Source organism: Stegodyphus dumicola, chromosome 3 (genome assembly GCF_044657685.1).
Source record: "Stegodyphus dumicola isolate Sdum_Otavi_A_Nest chromosome 3, ASM4465768v1".
Classification (NCBI taxonomy): domain Eukaryota; kingdom Metazoa; phylum Arthropoda; class Arachnida; order Araneae; family Eresidae; genus Stegodyphus; species Stegodyphus dumicola.
Genome location: NC_140770.1, coordinates 197,658,654 through 197,674,504, shown reverse-complemented (window position 1 = coordinate 197,674,504; position 15,851 = coordinate 197,658,654). Strand labels below are relative to the sequence as shown.

The following is a 15,851-nucleotide window of genomic DNA, read 5'->3' as shown; positions in this document are numbered from 1 at the left end:
GCTTTAATATCTTCATGCAACAAACTATTATTCGTTTTTGAATTACACAAATTACACTTTAACTGTGAATTACAGTTTTTGACTAGATGTGAATTTATACATAAAAAGCACAATCCTTGTTTTCTCACAAAGTTCTGTCTAGCAGTAACATCCAAATTCTTAAATTTAACGCATTTATATAACGCATGAAGTCCGTTACATTTCGAACATTTAGCATTACTAAATTTAGAATTCTGTAACGTTTTAGAACTAACATTACTATTTTTATGAACGACGTTAGCTTCTGCTTCTTTATTTATGATAATTTCGAGAGAAGAACACCTTAAATTTAAAAATTGAAAAAATTATTATAATGTAGGAAAATCATCTTCCGCAGATTTCTGTGCCCATAACTTTCGAGTTTCTGAATATATCTTTTGAAGCAACTTAAATATTAAACATGGATCCCTAGAAGTTGCTTTGTCACCAAGAGCTTTCAAACCTCTAATAACTTCCTCGTAAGTATCAGCTTACGAGTGCCGTAAATTAATATTATCAACCTGTGAAATACATTTTTGATCCAGAAATGTTTTAATTAACGATTGTACAATTTGTTTCTTTTTATCGTACCTAGCGAGCAATTTTGCCCATGCTTCTTCATAAGAATTATTTGATAACGGAATATGTTTAATTATAGAAGCTGGTTCATCAGCAAGTGATCCGATCAAATACTGAAATTTCTGTATATTCGATAAAGAAGTATTATGCACTGTTGCAATAAACAAATCTTTGAAATTCATCCAGTCATTAAAGTTACCCGAAAAAATAGGAATATTTAACTTCGGTAACTTAAAGTTACTAATATTAGAATTTCCTGAAACATTTGGCACATTAGCCACATTCAATACATCTAATAAATTTCGATACTGAAGTTTCAAACTAGAATACTTCGATTCAAAATCTTCAATTTCTGACTGCTCTTCTCGTAATTGGGCATCAAATTTATCAAAATCTGAATAAATGCTTTCCAAGCGCTCCAGATTCAAAATTAGTTCGTTTTTAGATAAATCGGAAGAAATAGTATTCTGAAGCCTTGTGGAGGCCGCTTTTGCCCTACCACGCAATCTAATGACAGTAGCTTGATCCATAATAAATAATCGAAGTATTCAAGTTCAAAAGGAAAATCAGTACAAAATAGATATAAAACTTCAAGAATCAAATTCATGTAAATCGAAATAAAAAAGCACTTATCTGTACTTGAACTGCTGACGAATTCCCATCTCGCTGGCGTGCCTCCAAAAATTACGTTCCTGTGTTAGAATGTTTACGTTCCTATGTTAGAATGGCGCCAAAATGGATGACGTAGTTTAGATTTTAAATATCCTTAATAAATGCAACGACTCTCTGTCTATTTAAACCAAATGAATACATTTAATAATAAAACATTCATACGTAAACATTTAGTAATAATTCAACAGTACAGATAAGCTTTAAAATAAGAAATACAACCGTTACAGGTCAGCTACGCTTTTAGCGACCGAATTCTACGAAGGACAAATCTCAAAAGCGTGTTGCCAACGCAGGGCAACGAAAAGGTGGAAATTAATTCCATAGGCTTGGAAGTAAACAAACGTATTGAGTATAATTTAAGGATCATTATACCTCGGGTGTGGCAAAATCATTTTATAGACATATGCGCATAAGTCATCTTCTGTATATGAAATGAAATCAGAGATACTTAGTATTCTGAGTGACGAATGTATGTTAAAGTATTAGTTAAAGATGCGATTGAATGTTTTATAGTCATCATGATGTTCTTCTAAGTGTCTAAGTAAGAGTAAAAGGAAATCGGCATATTATTAATTGTGTTTAAGAGAGACTTTAACTGTAGTGAAAATTTTGTAAGATAACCACCGAGAGTTGTAGACGAGGTTTTTATCTTCTGATGTAGTCGTCTTGAGATGGTAATTTTGGGGAGGTAGTCGCTACGAGAAGTTATTTTATATTTTATTCTCCTGCCGTTGTTCCAATTAAAATATTAAATCTGTTTTAAAGCGCAATGAACGTGCTTATTTTGCGACTACAAATGTAATTGTGTTTAAGAGAGACTTTAACTGTAGTGAAAATTTTGTAAGATAACCACCGAGAGTTGTAGACGAGGTTTTTATCTTCTGATGTAGTCGTCTTGAGATGGTCCTTTTGGGGAAGTAGTCGCTACGAGAAGTTATTTTATATTTTATTCTCCTGCCGTTGTTCCAATTAAAATATTAAATCTGTTTTAAAGCGCAATGAATGTGCTTATTTTGCGACTGCAAATGTCACCAATCTTATTAAACAGAAGAAGAAAGTAAAGGTCTGCAAAGCATAAGCATAACAAGAGAAAACATGCACAATTTATATGTAAATTAAGCTTGCTGTACTTCTGGCACATAAATTTCTTCTAACTCTCCTGCTCATACATTATCGTCTGCATTAAGAACAAAATCTCAAGTTTATGACAAACCAGTAGCAACAAAAGCAGTGCAACTTCGAGAAAAACATAATTTGAAATTGGTATGTCCAAAATTTCATTCTCCCTTTGTACAGTATTTCTACATAGTTTTTTTGGTTAAAACACAGAAGTTGTATCACATTCATTTGCATCTTTATAATAAAATTTCTGCTTTTTGAAACAAGTTCATATTCTGTAACACTTCATTCTGTGACTATCAATCGAAACCATTGATAATAAATTGTATATCGTGAGAATTACTTTCTCGTCATTCAATTTTCTTATTATATTTTATTTTAAATGATGAAATGGTTCCCATACTTAAATATTCCTTTTCACTTGCAAGTCTTGGGGAGGGAGAAAACTTTCCTATTTAAAAAAATTGCAATCTATCAAATGAGAGTGTAGGGTTTATATTTATTTTAACTAACATTTATTTTAAGTTTAAACTATCTTTCCTGTCAGTCCTTACTTTCCCCTGGAACTGCCAATGCCAGAATATGTAAATTTGAGTAGAACGCGCAAGCATTCAAATTATCAGCGGAAGTAGTATGATTTAAATAGAAGGAAACAAGTTCGGTGAGAGAGAGTTATTCTTACTTAGCGAGCGCGGAGGTAGTTATAGAGATTTGAAAAACCCCGCGTTGCGGCCTATGTGCTTGGCGGGAAGTAGTTGCAATTGTTCCAGTGAGCTTCAAGTCTGCTGAATTAGCAGCCGTATTGTAAAACGCGGTGAGTTAGTTATTTGAGAGAGCCTCGTAGTTAGAATATTGTCTTTAATTTCTTTTCAGGTTTTTATTTTTATTTTGACTGCCGAGTTGGCACCGTTTGTAAGCGTCAAGAGAACGCAATTGTAAATTAGTACGTTGAATAAAAAGGGACTTAAACCCTTTATAAGACTCTGTGGTTTATACAAGCTTTCACAGTCACCTCTTGGTTGCGTGCTAGTTAGAGGCGCGCAACGTTATAAGAGGAAATAATTATTTTTAAATTACTGAATTTTAAGATTCTTTGTCCAAAATCAGACATAAATAAAAACAATAATTTTCTTGCCTCGAGATTTTCTTTTAAGTCTCGATACTTCTCCCAGTGGTAATATTCAGTGTTTAATATATATAAATGCAATAGATTTATAATCTATATTTTTTATTTATAGATTCGTTAAATGTTGACTTTCAAGGTAGCTTATATTGCTACGAGTTAGTTAGTGTTTGTAGAGAGAGACATTAGGATTTATTTGGAAGCAGGAAACATGAAATATTAGCTAACGCCTTCGCCGGGAATCGAACCACGGACCTCTGGAATACCGGCCCAGCGTGCAGAACCACTACACCACGAAGAAACCCTAGGAAAGTGGGAGAAATACCTTTTTAGAGAGCGACTGGGGTTTTCAGGGGGGACCCAATCGCCAAATCCTGGGTGTGGAGAAAACTCATCCAACACCCTTTTATTTCGGGCGCCACTGTAAAGACATTAGGTATTTTTTGGAAGCAGGCAAGATGAAAAATGAGCAATCGCCTTCCCCGGGAATCGAACCACGTACCTCTGGAATACCAGCCCAGCGTGCAGAACCACTACACCACGAAGGTACGCTAGGAAAGTAAGAGAAATACCTTATACTCTTATAATAAAATTTCTGCTTTTTGAAACAATTTCATATTGTGTTCACTTCATTCCGTGAGTATCAGTCAAAACGCATTGCATTGAAACATTGCAAAATTATATACCATGTGAGATTTACTTTTTTTGTCATTCAATTTTCTTATAATATTTTATTTTAAATGATGGAATAGTTCCCATACTTAAATATTCCACTTCACTTGCACGGCTTGGGGGAGGGAGAAAACTTTCCTAATAAAAAAAATCACAGTCTATCAAATGAGAGGAAATAATTATTTTTAAGTAACTGAATTCTTAGAACCAGGCTTGTCCAGAATCAGGCTTCTCAAAATAAAACAATAACTTTCTCGAGAGTCTCTGGCCTCAAGATTTTCTTCCAAGTGTCGTTACTTCTCCCGATAGTAATCTTTAGTGTAGACTAACAGACTAGTAGCTTTATCTAAGTTTTAATATATATAAATGCAATAGATTTATAATCTATATTTTTTATTTATAAATTCGTTACATGTTGACTTTCAAGGTAGCAGATATTGCTACGAGTTAGTTTGTGTTAATCGAATCAGTATTGCAAGTAGATATCATAATGACAGCAAAAGAGAAATGTGTGTGCCAAAAATAAGTCATCCCTTGTTGGCATAACTGCACAAACAGTCATTTAAGAAAGTACTTCTATGGCGGGATTTCTCTCTAATATGGTCATCTAGCTTAATAAAAAGAGGAAGTTCAGTGTGTGCAAACAATTCAGAAAATAACTTCGCTCATCGAATAGTCTTACCTTCTCACTTTTATGATAGCTTACAGGCCAAGTTAAAGCTGAGAAAACAGAAAGATAGTAATTGCTTCAAATAAATCAATGAAGTCAACCTAATTTAATTAATGATTTTATTTTCAATATTTAAAATTTATCTGATTTCAGACATCGCATTTCATCAAGTGGCTTTTCCTCAGTGAATGAAGGCCATCGATTGCAAATCAAAAGGTAACTGATATAAAAAAGTGTTTAAGAATTATTCTCAATCGATGGTTTTGATTGTTTTGAGTTCCCAGTCGACTTTTGCTTTTAATTCAAAGACTAAAATAAGTTTTACTTATTCTGTTTATGAGATGCTTGCTTTGATGTACAAGGTGTGACACCAAAAAACGAGACTGGTCCAATAAATCATTATACTTACAGAATTAATTTTCCGTGACATTATCATCTTCAAAGTAGATTGCTTCAGCATTCACACACATCTGCATTCGGTGCTGTCATTGCTGGTAACAGTTCTGAAACGAGGTTTTTGGAAGCCCGTCAGGAAATTCTCCGTTTTTGCCTGAATCTCTTCAGCTGAGGCAAAATGGGTTCGCTTTAAGTAAAATTTAACTTAAGGAAATAAAAAATAAAAAAGTCGCATGGAGCTAAATCATGTGAATAAGGGGGATGACCCATCGCAGTAATGTTTTTGCTGGTTCGAAACTGCGTGACAGACGGCCGTGTGAGCGGGTGCATTGCCCTGATGTAACAGCCATCCATCACTCCACAACTATTGCCTTCCCCCTCATTTTTTACGAAGTCATTTTAGTACTTCAATGTAGTGTTGATTAACAGTCTGACCACTAGAAACCCATTCAGTCATGATTAACGTGCTTGGGTGCACAGCACTTTCATCATCTCCCACACTGTCCCTTCCCTCTAAAAACCGATTATGCCATTCAAACACACGTGCTTGAGACAAAATTTTATCTCTAAAAATCTCGGTTAACATTTGAAATGTTTCCTTCGTGGCTGATTTCTTATGTTTCACAAGAAACTTGATGTTGATTCGCTGTTCGGTTTTTTACATTAGACATTTTTTCTGGCAGAATGCAGTTTTACGTGTTCATTCAATGAGGCGGTACTCCCTATTGGCGTGGTCGATTAAGTCGAAACTAGCTGCATGGATAAAGGAGGTCTGTGGCATGACGTCACCAAAACAGTCGTTGTCAACTCCTCTCTGTTTCCACGCTACACCAGTCTCGTTTGTTTGTGTCACACCTCGTATGCTACATCTCATTTTCAGACTTACTGCTTCATTCAGGACTTTGTAATTTAAGCTTACAATGTAAATTTTCACTCATTCAGGGAAACTGTTCGCTTATGAAATGCTTTGATTGAAGCAGGGAAATAACCTGAAAGCTGTTTCACTATATTATATACTCAGTTGTGATATTAACCATATAAAGGAATTGACAATTATCAGTGCGTTTTATGCGTGGAAAATTTTACTGTGTTGTACTCTTTTATGATATGAAGAAATGAATAATTTCCTGTGCGTTTTGTGAGTAAATGATTTTTAACGCATTGTGTTCAGTTTATGGTTCAACATGTGAGATACTGTTTTATGATATTAAACGTATAAAGAACTGGAAATTTTTGGTAAATTTTATACGGGAGATTTTTGAGATGTAACGTTTTCAGGTATTTTTCAGCTGAGTGACTTTTGAATCAGACTTTCAACAAAGTTAATGTGCCCTATCTTTTGCTTTCGAACCCTTGTGATCAAAATAGCAGGCTTAATTGGAGGGGCCTAATAAGAATTTCTAGTAGGCGTGAGAACTCTTTTTTTTTTCAAGGCATTTCTACACATTTAATTATAACCTTTATTGAAAGAGTATCCGCAAACTGTTACCATGCCTCATCCCCTTGCAGCTCATGACAGATCACGTTTCCATTTCGTTCCTTGGATTCTCAAGGAAATTTCTCAGACTTCTAAAACATCAGAGCAACCAGAAACAAGTAAACTCACCACTTAAGCGATAAGCGATAAGCAACGGAGGACGTGGGCACTGTCCCTTTACCATAAGTTTAATCGGTATAGCACCACGTCCACCTATATCTAGAGCCTAAAGAGGAATCACAAGACGCCACGCACCGGGCGCCCAAACCCAGAGTCAAATTCAACCCGGGGGCAGTCCAACAGACCAAATGCCCACGAAAGACAGTCCCAACAACCGCCCAGGCCCCACATTTATTAAATAAAATAACAAAAGCATGCAGGGCCAAAAAGGGCGAGTTTTGACAATAAGCAAAAATTTTACAAAGGTGTAATACACACAAATATAGAATATACATAAGCTAAAGTATAGTCTGATGTTGGGCAGCCCAATAATATACAATGAGTAAAATATAGACAGTAGAATTAGACTTAATGACAATATAACATAAAAATAGAGAACATAGTAAAATAATGAATGTAAATGATTACAGCAATACACAAAGGATATACCAAAAGAAATAAAAATAAAAGAATACAATGTAACAGAATGCAATAGCGGTACAATACAATTGATCATGTGGTATTGTGGGAAAAACATGCAATAAGGCTAATTATACGATTATGAGGAATAAAAATAACATATTTAGCCTGCATAAAAGTTAACGAATATAAGATACTATACAATACTATACAATATTACAATACAATACAATACAAAAAAAATTAACATATTTAACCTGTACTAAAAGCCAACTGATATAAGATACTATACAATACTATACAATAAAAATATAAAATACATTCAGTGTTGGTAACACAAATATACATTTAAAATTGTCATGACACTTGTGATCCTTATGCAGCAAATAAATTGATGCAGACAGTTAAATGTTTTACTATACATTTGCAAAGGATGAAATATAGACTTAAGTATGCCACAAATTATGAACATATATTATACCGTGAAAAACACAAAATACATTCAATGTTGGTATAAATACAATGGATATATTTAAAACAATGGATAATGGTTGGATATATTATACAATGAAAGTCTCTAGCGACCCCAATACATTCAGTGTTATTATTACACAGAGAATTAAATGTATGATATTACATGGGCAATTGATGAAAAGAAGACAGTAACAATATAATGTATAGACAAATATGCAAGTATATGGTATACCGATGTTTAACAGCAACTGGCAAACAATGTACCATTAATACGCCCAACTAGATATGCCAAGATATTATATACTATTATACAGTGAAAAACGCAAAATACGTTCAATGTGGATATTATCATAGTGCATTATGAGGGAATACAGACAGTTATATGTTTGATAATACATGGGCAAAAGATAAAAATAAAGACAATAACATTATTATTCATAGGTAAATATGCAGATTTAATATATTCAGATATTTAACAGCACCTGGTAAAAAATGTACCATAAGTACATTGATAGCTGCTATGGACAGCAAAGAGACTATTAGGACAATACATATGCAACAGATAAATATGCAAATTCAATATATACAGATAACAGCACTTGATAATAAATGTGCATATGCTATAACATACTATTAATAAAGATAACATTATTATTCATCGGTAAATAGGCAAATGCAAGATATACAGATACTAAACAGCACCTGGTATTAAATGTACCATAGGTACAAGGACAGCTGTTATAGACAATATTACCTGGTTGCACTTAGAAAAAGATGCTGAGAGAGAATATACAAATATTTGATTGCTGCTATACACAGCGACTTATAACAGATGGATTACAATAGATTACAATGGTTACAAACACTTCAGAGCATAAAAGTAGATGGGTTATAATATATACAAGCAGTTGAAGAAGTTGAATCATATGTCGATATTATAAGGCACAAAGATCAAGTCCCAGATTCATCAGTTTGTCAATTAAACGGACTATCTTTTTGACTTGATGCCGTTGCTTAATCAAAAAACGACTAAAGGCAGTCCTATCCGTTGGTGGAAAAGGAATATGGAATTCAGTAGTAAGTGGACAATCGATTAAATAATTTTCTGGATTGCCCAGTTGTCCACAACTACAGAGTGCTGAGGAAGAGAGTCCATGTCTCTCGAAATATAAGGGAAAAGGCCCGTGGCCCGTAATGTAGAAGATCAGCTGTGGTGGCATGATTAATCGGTCTAAAACTACTTTAGGGACATGGGCAAATGCTCGGAGACCAGTTTCCTCCGAACTCCATGCATTTTGCCACAAGGAGATGGCTGTGAGAAGTAAGTGACGCTTTAGATTAGATACTGGGCGTGAAACCGTCAAGGTCTGTGTTACCTCGTGATTCTGTGCTGCTTCTTTAGCAAGCCTATCGACAGTTTCATTACCGTAGTTCCCCACATGAGCTTTTGTCCATTCTAAACAAATGTGTAGATTTTTATGTCGAGACAAGCTAGTTTGAATGTCCACAATAATGGGGGATGAATGCAGAGGATTTAAAATGGCATACAATGTGGAGAGACTATCGGTAAGAACATAGGAATGTGAATATCGATGATTAATGATTGTTTGTATGGCTTGTCGAATAGCAATAGCCTCACTCTAGAAGACGCTGTTAAAAGAAGACAGATGACATTTCCACTGGTGAAGAGTTGTCTGATCTTGCAGTATGGCTATATATGCACAGCCAACCTGATCTTCCAATTTAGAGCCATCAGTATAAAAGACCAGATCAGCATGAGAAACTTGATGACTCGGTTTGAGATTAACTTTAACTCCCGTACCATAGAGGGAGGGGTGTTGATCTTCTCTGTTTATTGCTGCTTCGTAATCATGGGAGGAGAAAGAGTGATCTCCAAACTGAACTGAACAGCCAAGTTGTCTAATCAACTGATAAGCTGCGTCCTTTTCAACCGCAATAGGTAAAGGCAAGACTCCAGCTGCAACTGCGAGGGCGTTAGTTGGTGATGTGCGGAAGGCACGAGTGATATTTAAGAGAAATGGTCTCCGTATACTATTTAAATGTCGGACTTTGCGTCCTTGCATTGGTGCTGCCCAAATTGCAGCACCATATGAAACAATCTTTTCAGTTACTGTTGCATATAAAACTTTAAGAAGATGTGGATTTAAGCCCCAGTGGATTACCTTCATAAGTTTAAGGCGTTGAGCAATCACAGCAGTACGCTTCTTGAGATCTAACACATGGGGAATCCAATTGAGTTTGTCGTCGAAAATAATTCCAAGGTATTTAAGTTCACGTTAACTCACCACTTAAGGAATGCAGTGAGGTTTATGCACATGTGATACCGGGACAGTAGCACATGTTCTGAAATGACCTAAAATTCTGAAACAAAACTCCGGCGCATTGCTCCGAGATGAGAAAGACCAGGTGTTAGATGATCTATCAAAAACAGCGCCTGATTTAAGAGTAGCTTTCAAACCCGCTACCTCATATAAGCAACTTGCTCGGGAATTTATTTTCATCTCCGTCATTCTCCGCCACAGAAAACGGCCATCTGCGACCAGATCACCTCGTAAGGCTTATTGTCTTATTCGAAAAAGCTTCAACTCCTTCCTACTCCTCAGAAATTCCTGGACTGGAAACCCATTTTCGACCAACTGAACAATAAGACACATAGAAAAGAGAATACAATAGAACACCTGTTTGTAATCTGCCTTAATGAAAGCAGAATTTTAATGTAAAAAATATTTATTTGTAAACTATTTATAAGTAGTCTAGAAATGTAACATGAAAACAAAACGCCACCATTTTCTTTTCTTGTAAATCTCTACACCGAGTAGTGCACAATTAGTGCTTTAGCATATAAGGTATTTCTCCAGCACTCTTAGCATGCCTTCGTGGTGTAGTGGTCAGCACAGTCGGCGCCTCTTCGAGAGGTCCGTGGTTCGAGTCCCAGCGAGAGCATTGCTCATTTTTCATCTCACTGCTTAAAAAAACCCTAATGACTCGACAGTGGCGCCCAAACTCAAAAAGGTGCTGGAGGATGATTCTCCACCACCAGGATTTGGTGATTGGGTCCCCTAATCCTCAGTCGCCTTTTAAAAGGGGGAGTATATAAGATATTTCTCCCGCCTTCTTAGCATGCCTTCGTGGTATAATGGTCAGCACACTCGGCGCGTATTCGAGAGGTCCATGGTTCGAGTCCCGGCGAGGGCATTGCTCATTTTTCATCTCTCCTGCTTCAAAGTATCCTAATGTCTCCTGAAGCATAATAGATATTTTGATATTAAACGGGTAAGCGAATTAACAGTTTTCGCTGAGTTTAGTGAGTTTGTGTACAATTATATATGAAGTTCTTTTTCATCTGCATTTGTTCTTGTCTACTTTAGCTTTGTTTGTCTCTGAAGGGCAGTTTAATTTTAGATTTGAATGTGAATGGGCATCTCTCTGAGATATTTTGGAAAATATCTACATGGTTTTAATGAATTCATAATTTAATATTTATCAGTGTTACATGACACTTTTGATAACTACAGCATTTGGATGTGAATTCAAAATCATTGTAGTTTCGAATCTAATGTTTCAACTGTCAATTTTATGCGAATAATCACTGAATATTTTTTTTAAAGAATTTTCTATATTGCGTACCGTTTCTTAAATTAGAATATAAAATGTGTATTCATTACAAAAGAAAAATGATTTACTAATAGGAAAATAAGTTATAATTACTATTCCAGCATAGTAATTCACAATTGAAAATGTGCTTGAGATATCAGTTTTTAAGTTTTATAAAGTATGAAATCTGAATTGAATTTTTGTTGAAAGCTAAGAAAAAGATGCAAAAGTTAAAGCTACATTTTGCTCGATATAGCTCATTTCGTGATTTTCAGTTGCGTGATATATTCTATTTAATTTTCTTTCTTTTCCGTTTAAAAAACCTTTTTAGCAACTTCTTTTCATCTGACCTTAAAAGGAAACCCGTTTACACTTCTTTGAATTAAATGTTGCAGTACTGAATTATTTCGCTATTGAAAGTGTTCCAAAGTGTAAAAACGCACTTTCAGAGGCAATAACTCTTGACTAAGTTTTACTCGAGACTCATTTCTCACGTTCATTGCTTACTGAAAATCGATACTTCATTTCCTGAAAATGCCACGCACTTTCAGTTGTTTTGCGTGTGTCGTTTTGCCGATAACGTATTTCGATGTAGACAATCTTCTAAGATACTTAATAATTGAGAGCGTATGGGACCTGAAGGTGAATAAAAATACAAGAAGTATTCTTAAAATCGTGACCGCGGTTATTACTGAAAAATGTTTCGTATGCAGCGAACAGCAATTCGAAAGCAGTATGCCCTCCAGAAGTACATGCATTAGAAATCCTATCGGCAAAGGACTTCGCCGATTCTGGATAAGTGATTTTTCTGGATAATTGAATATATAATATTAAAACGTACTTGTTCATTTTTTGTGATGCCATCTCTAAACATTGCAGCAGGCGAATCTGTCTGCCGTGTTTCTGATCTATCGGCCACATTAAAGTAAATAGTAGCGAAAGTCTTAAAAATTATTTAAAATTTAATTGCATAACTTGATGTTGTATTTTTAAAAAAACTAAACAGCATTTTAAAATTACTATATTTATTAATATATGAAAGTTACGAATTTCTTAGTATGAAATCCTATCACTTAATTTGCCATGTTAGGTATCGATACAGTTGAATATCTCTCAAAAATTCTCCAACAATTCGTCATCTTTCATCCCCACAATTTTCTTGCTCTGCATATCATCTTTATTTTCCTCCTGCCCCTTCTCCTCAACATATTTTTCTTTCCTAGTACAATATTTCTTTGCCATCTTGAAAGCGTGCGACAGGGACAGAATTATCTACATGTATCCAAGCCCGTACCTCCTCTCCACTAATCTTTTCTGAACATGTTATAGGGAATTTTAAGTTAATTAATCAGTTATTTATAATTTCAGGCTTTACTCTAACTTCTCCTTTCTGTATTCCTCACCAGAATACATATGAGTAACCAGTAGTTAACCTGAGGTTTTTTCCTGCCGGCTCTGATCGTTGAAATTATTCGGCTTCGAGTTTTATAACTGCCGACGTTTTAATTCTGACGCTGCGGTAGCGTATTGAGCCAATTTCTAGTATAGTAATTAAATGCGTAGCCCTTGACTACTGTTCAACTTTTGAATTAACTTTATAAGATATAGTCTTCTGCGGTAGCATACGATCCAGAATTCTAAAACGACAACTTGTGACTCTTTACTCTGTCTTATAAGCACCACAGAAACAGGTAAAGTGAGTAAAGTACCCTTTTATTAATCGAAATGAAGTTTAACAGACGGCACCAACTTGTGCTTACAGAAGCCAATAGCTCTGGCTTTAAATAAAAGGTGATGAATAAACTAAAAGTAATGAAATTTCAGTATAGCCTAATGCCTTCGCAGTATAACTATCGCGCAAGCTGGCTCTGACGTAAATTCGGCGTAAACAAGCTTAATGGTAAGAATAACTCAACGCAGCAGAATTCAAATTGAGAGAATCGGCGTTAGCAGCGTGACCTTCAAGCAGGCAGAACATACTCTGATTTCACCTTCCGAAACCTTTCCTTAAGTTCTTCCTTCGCTCTACCTAATTTGTTATCACGCACGCTTGATGTTCACATTCTGGCATGGAAATGAAACGAGGCTTGACAGGAAAGGTAACTAACATAAAATAACTGGTTAGAAAAATTAAAATGAGACTTTAACTATTCTATTTTATTTTGCATCATCATGAGTTGTGGAAACTCTATCACAACAGAGTATCTTTATGTTCTAAATTCTGTTTAACTGTCGTTGTTTCAGACATAGCGATAATTCTCTTCATGCCTGTTAGGGATGTTGGACTAAATAGCGTTGCTAGATCAAGTATAACCGTGCAATGTATGTTAATCCAAGATGTCGAACATGAACGCCGGACGTGTTTCAAAAACAAGAAAATCTTTATCATTCTCGTTATCTACGAACATGATCACTAGCCAATATGTGAATCAACGAGGGCGTAAAACAATACTCTTTAAACCTTTCCAGATAAAATGCAAAGGAAGTATAATATTTTTCAATATGAGTTGTTTTTGAAAGTCAAGAACACATCGACGCGTACCAAGGGATCTGTAGTTCAGCTTTATATTCTGGATAATTCTTTGTTTCGATGAGGATTGTTACGTTGGACGGTAGAAACATAACACATTTTCCAAATTTAAGTGTTCAAGTATATATCCCTTCATATATGTTTTGGGCCCATTTGATTCTCATGGCCTAAATTTTTTATTTGAATTTATACTTTAAAAAGTGTCATTAGTTTGATATTACGTTTAATTGCATGTTAGTTACAAAAGAGATTTCACTGTTTAATCATTTTTCACTTTCTCTGCTGTCAAATTCGTAGAGAGCACATCTCTTTCAATTGCAGTGATTGAATTTTGTGAGATTGTTTTGTAATACGAAATTGTATCAACAAAATATCATTTTCCTACAATACCTTCTGTCATTGTCTTTCTGAAAGAAGTGTCTTTTTCCTCTCATCAGTGGTTTGCTGTTTTGACCTTTTCCTTTACAACCAAAATTTACATATCATGCGGGGACTGTGTTATTACGATCTATTTCAATGTGTTTGGCGAACTCTCGCAAACATTTTACAAATCCTGAAGTGCCTCGATCATTAATTTTGATAACTCTACACAGGTTGAGATGACAGAATTGAGTGGAAGCCGTATTTTCTACGCCTTATACCACTTGACTCTTAAGTGCGGTTCTCTAACTTTTCAGGGATATAACTATTCAGGATTCCTAAAGTCTGACATTCTTTAAGTGTAATATTGTTCTGTAGACTTATTATTAAATCGAGCAGTTTTAATGCTTAGCACACTTAGCAAAGAAAAGGAAAAAAAAATATATCGAAAAAGAAGAATATCCATTTACTTAAAGAGAACAATTTGAAATTAAAAAATAAATCAAGCCAAGATGATAATGTACTCGTATTTTTTTAATTTATTTTCTTTTATGTTTCACTTTTGACGAGAAAATAAAATGCTGCCTTTTCAAATGACATCTTAGTAATTGTCCAGTTAATTAACATATAAAACAATCGATATCATTTATTTGCTGCAAAATAGATGCCTTACAATACCTACTTCTTCTCAGCAACAAATAAATGTTATATGTTAAAATTAGAAATTTTTCTCATTAGATAGTTATGGAATAATTCATGACTATATAAATAAATATTTTATTTGTAGGGATCCTTCCTTATACGAGTATATTAACTAAGTGTACAGTAACCTAGTGAACTACTAAGCGAATAATCGCTTAAGTCCAGAAATAGAAACTTAAAACTTAAGAAGGGTTAATTACCTTTTATTGCTCACAATAAAGATGTACAGACGGTCACTTTCTTAGGACGTACAACAAAGTCTCCATTCGGTCTAAAACTCAAAAAGGTAAGAAATAAGAACTTAACTAATGATTAACTAAAGAGATTTAACCGAAGCTAACACAATTTATAACTAGCTGTCCCATAATATTAAATTAGCTAGCGAAGCTATCAAGGACACGTAATACGGCCGAGCGTAATAACAACTTAGAGAGACATAGCCAAAAGGCAAACGCGCGCTATTCAGGAAATCCCGAAGTCAGTGCAACTTCGACTTAAATACTATTTACTATTTATTTGCATTTAACGCGATTCTCAAAATTCATTCTGGTAAGGAACTGTAAGCTGAAATGAGAAGAGATAGGAAAGTGTGAAAAACTTAAAATAACTGTTATAAATTTACCATAAATCTTACATATTGAAATTAATTTCATTTCGAAAACCTAGCCTGAAAGAAAACAATAAAAATATTTTATTAATATTGTTGCGTGCGTACGGGTTTGTAATGCATTGAATGCACTTAGATCCAATGATATTTTGATAAAATTTATTTTTATAAAAGAAACTCTTCAGTTCTAGAACTTTCCATAAAAGCACTCGTACAGCTCTTCTCAGTATCACAGAGCACAAGCAATAGTTACACTTC

The 15,851-nt window shown here is 34.7% G+C and overlaps 1 protein-coding gene across 2 annotated transcripts in view; it reads left to right on the top strand.

The window, feature by feature from the left end:
- The window catches only part of LOC118202932 (popeye domain-containing protein 1-like), a 145,852-nt gene that overhangs the window by 23,814 nt on the left and 106,187 nt on the right, over positions 1 to 15,851 (top strand). The window lies entirely within an intron of this gene.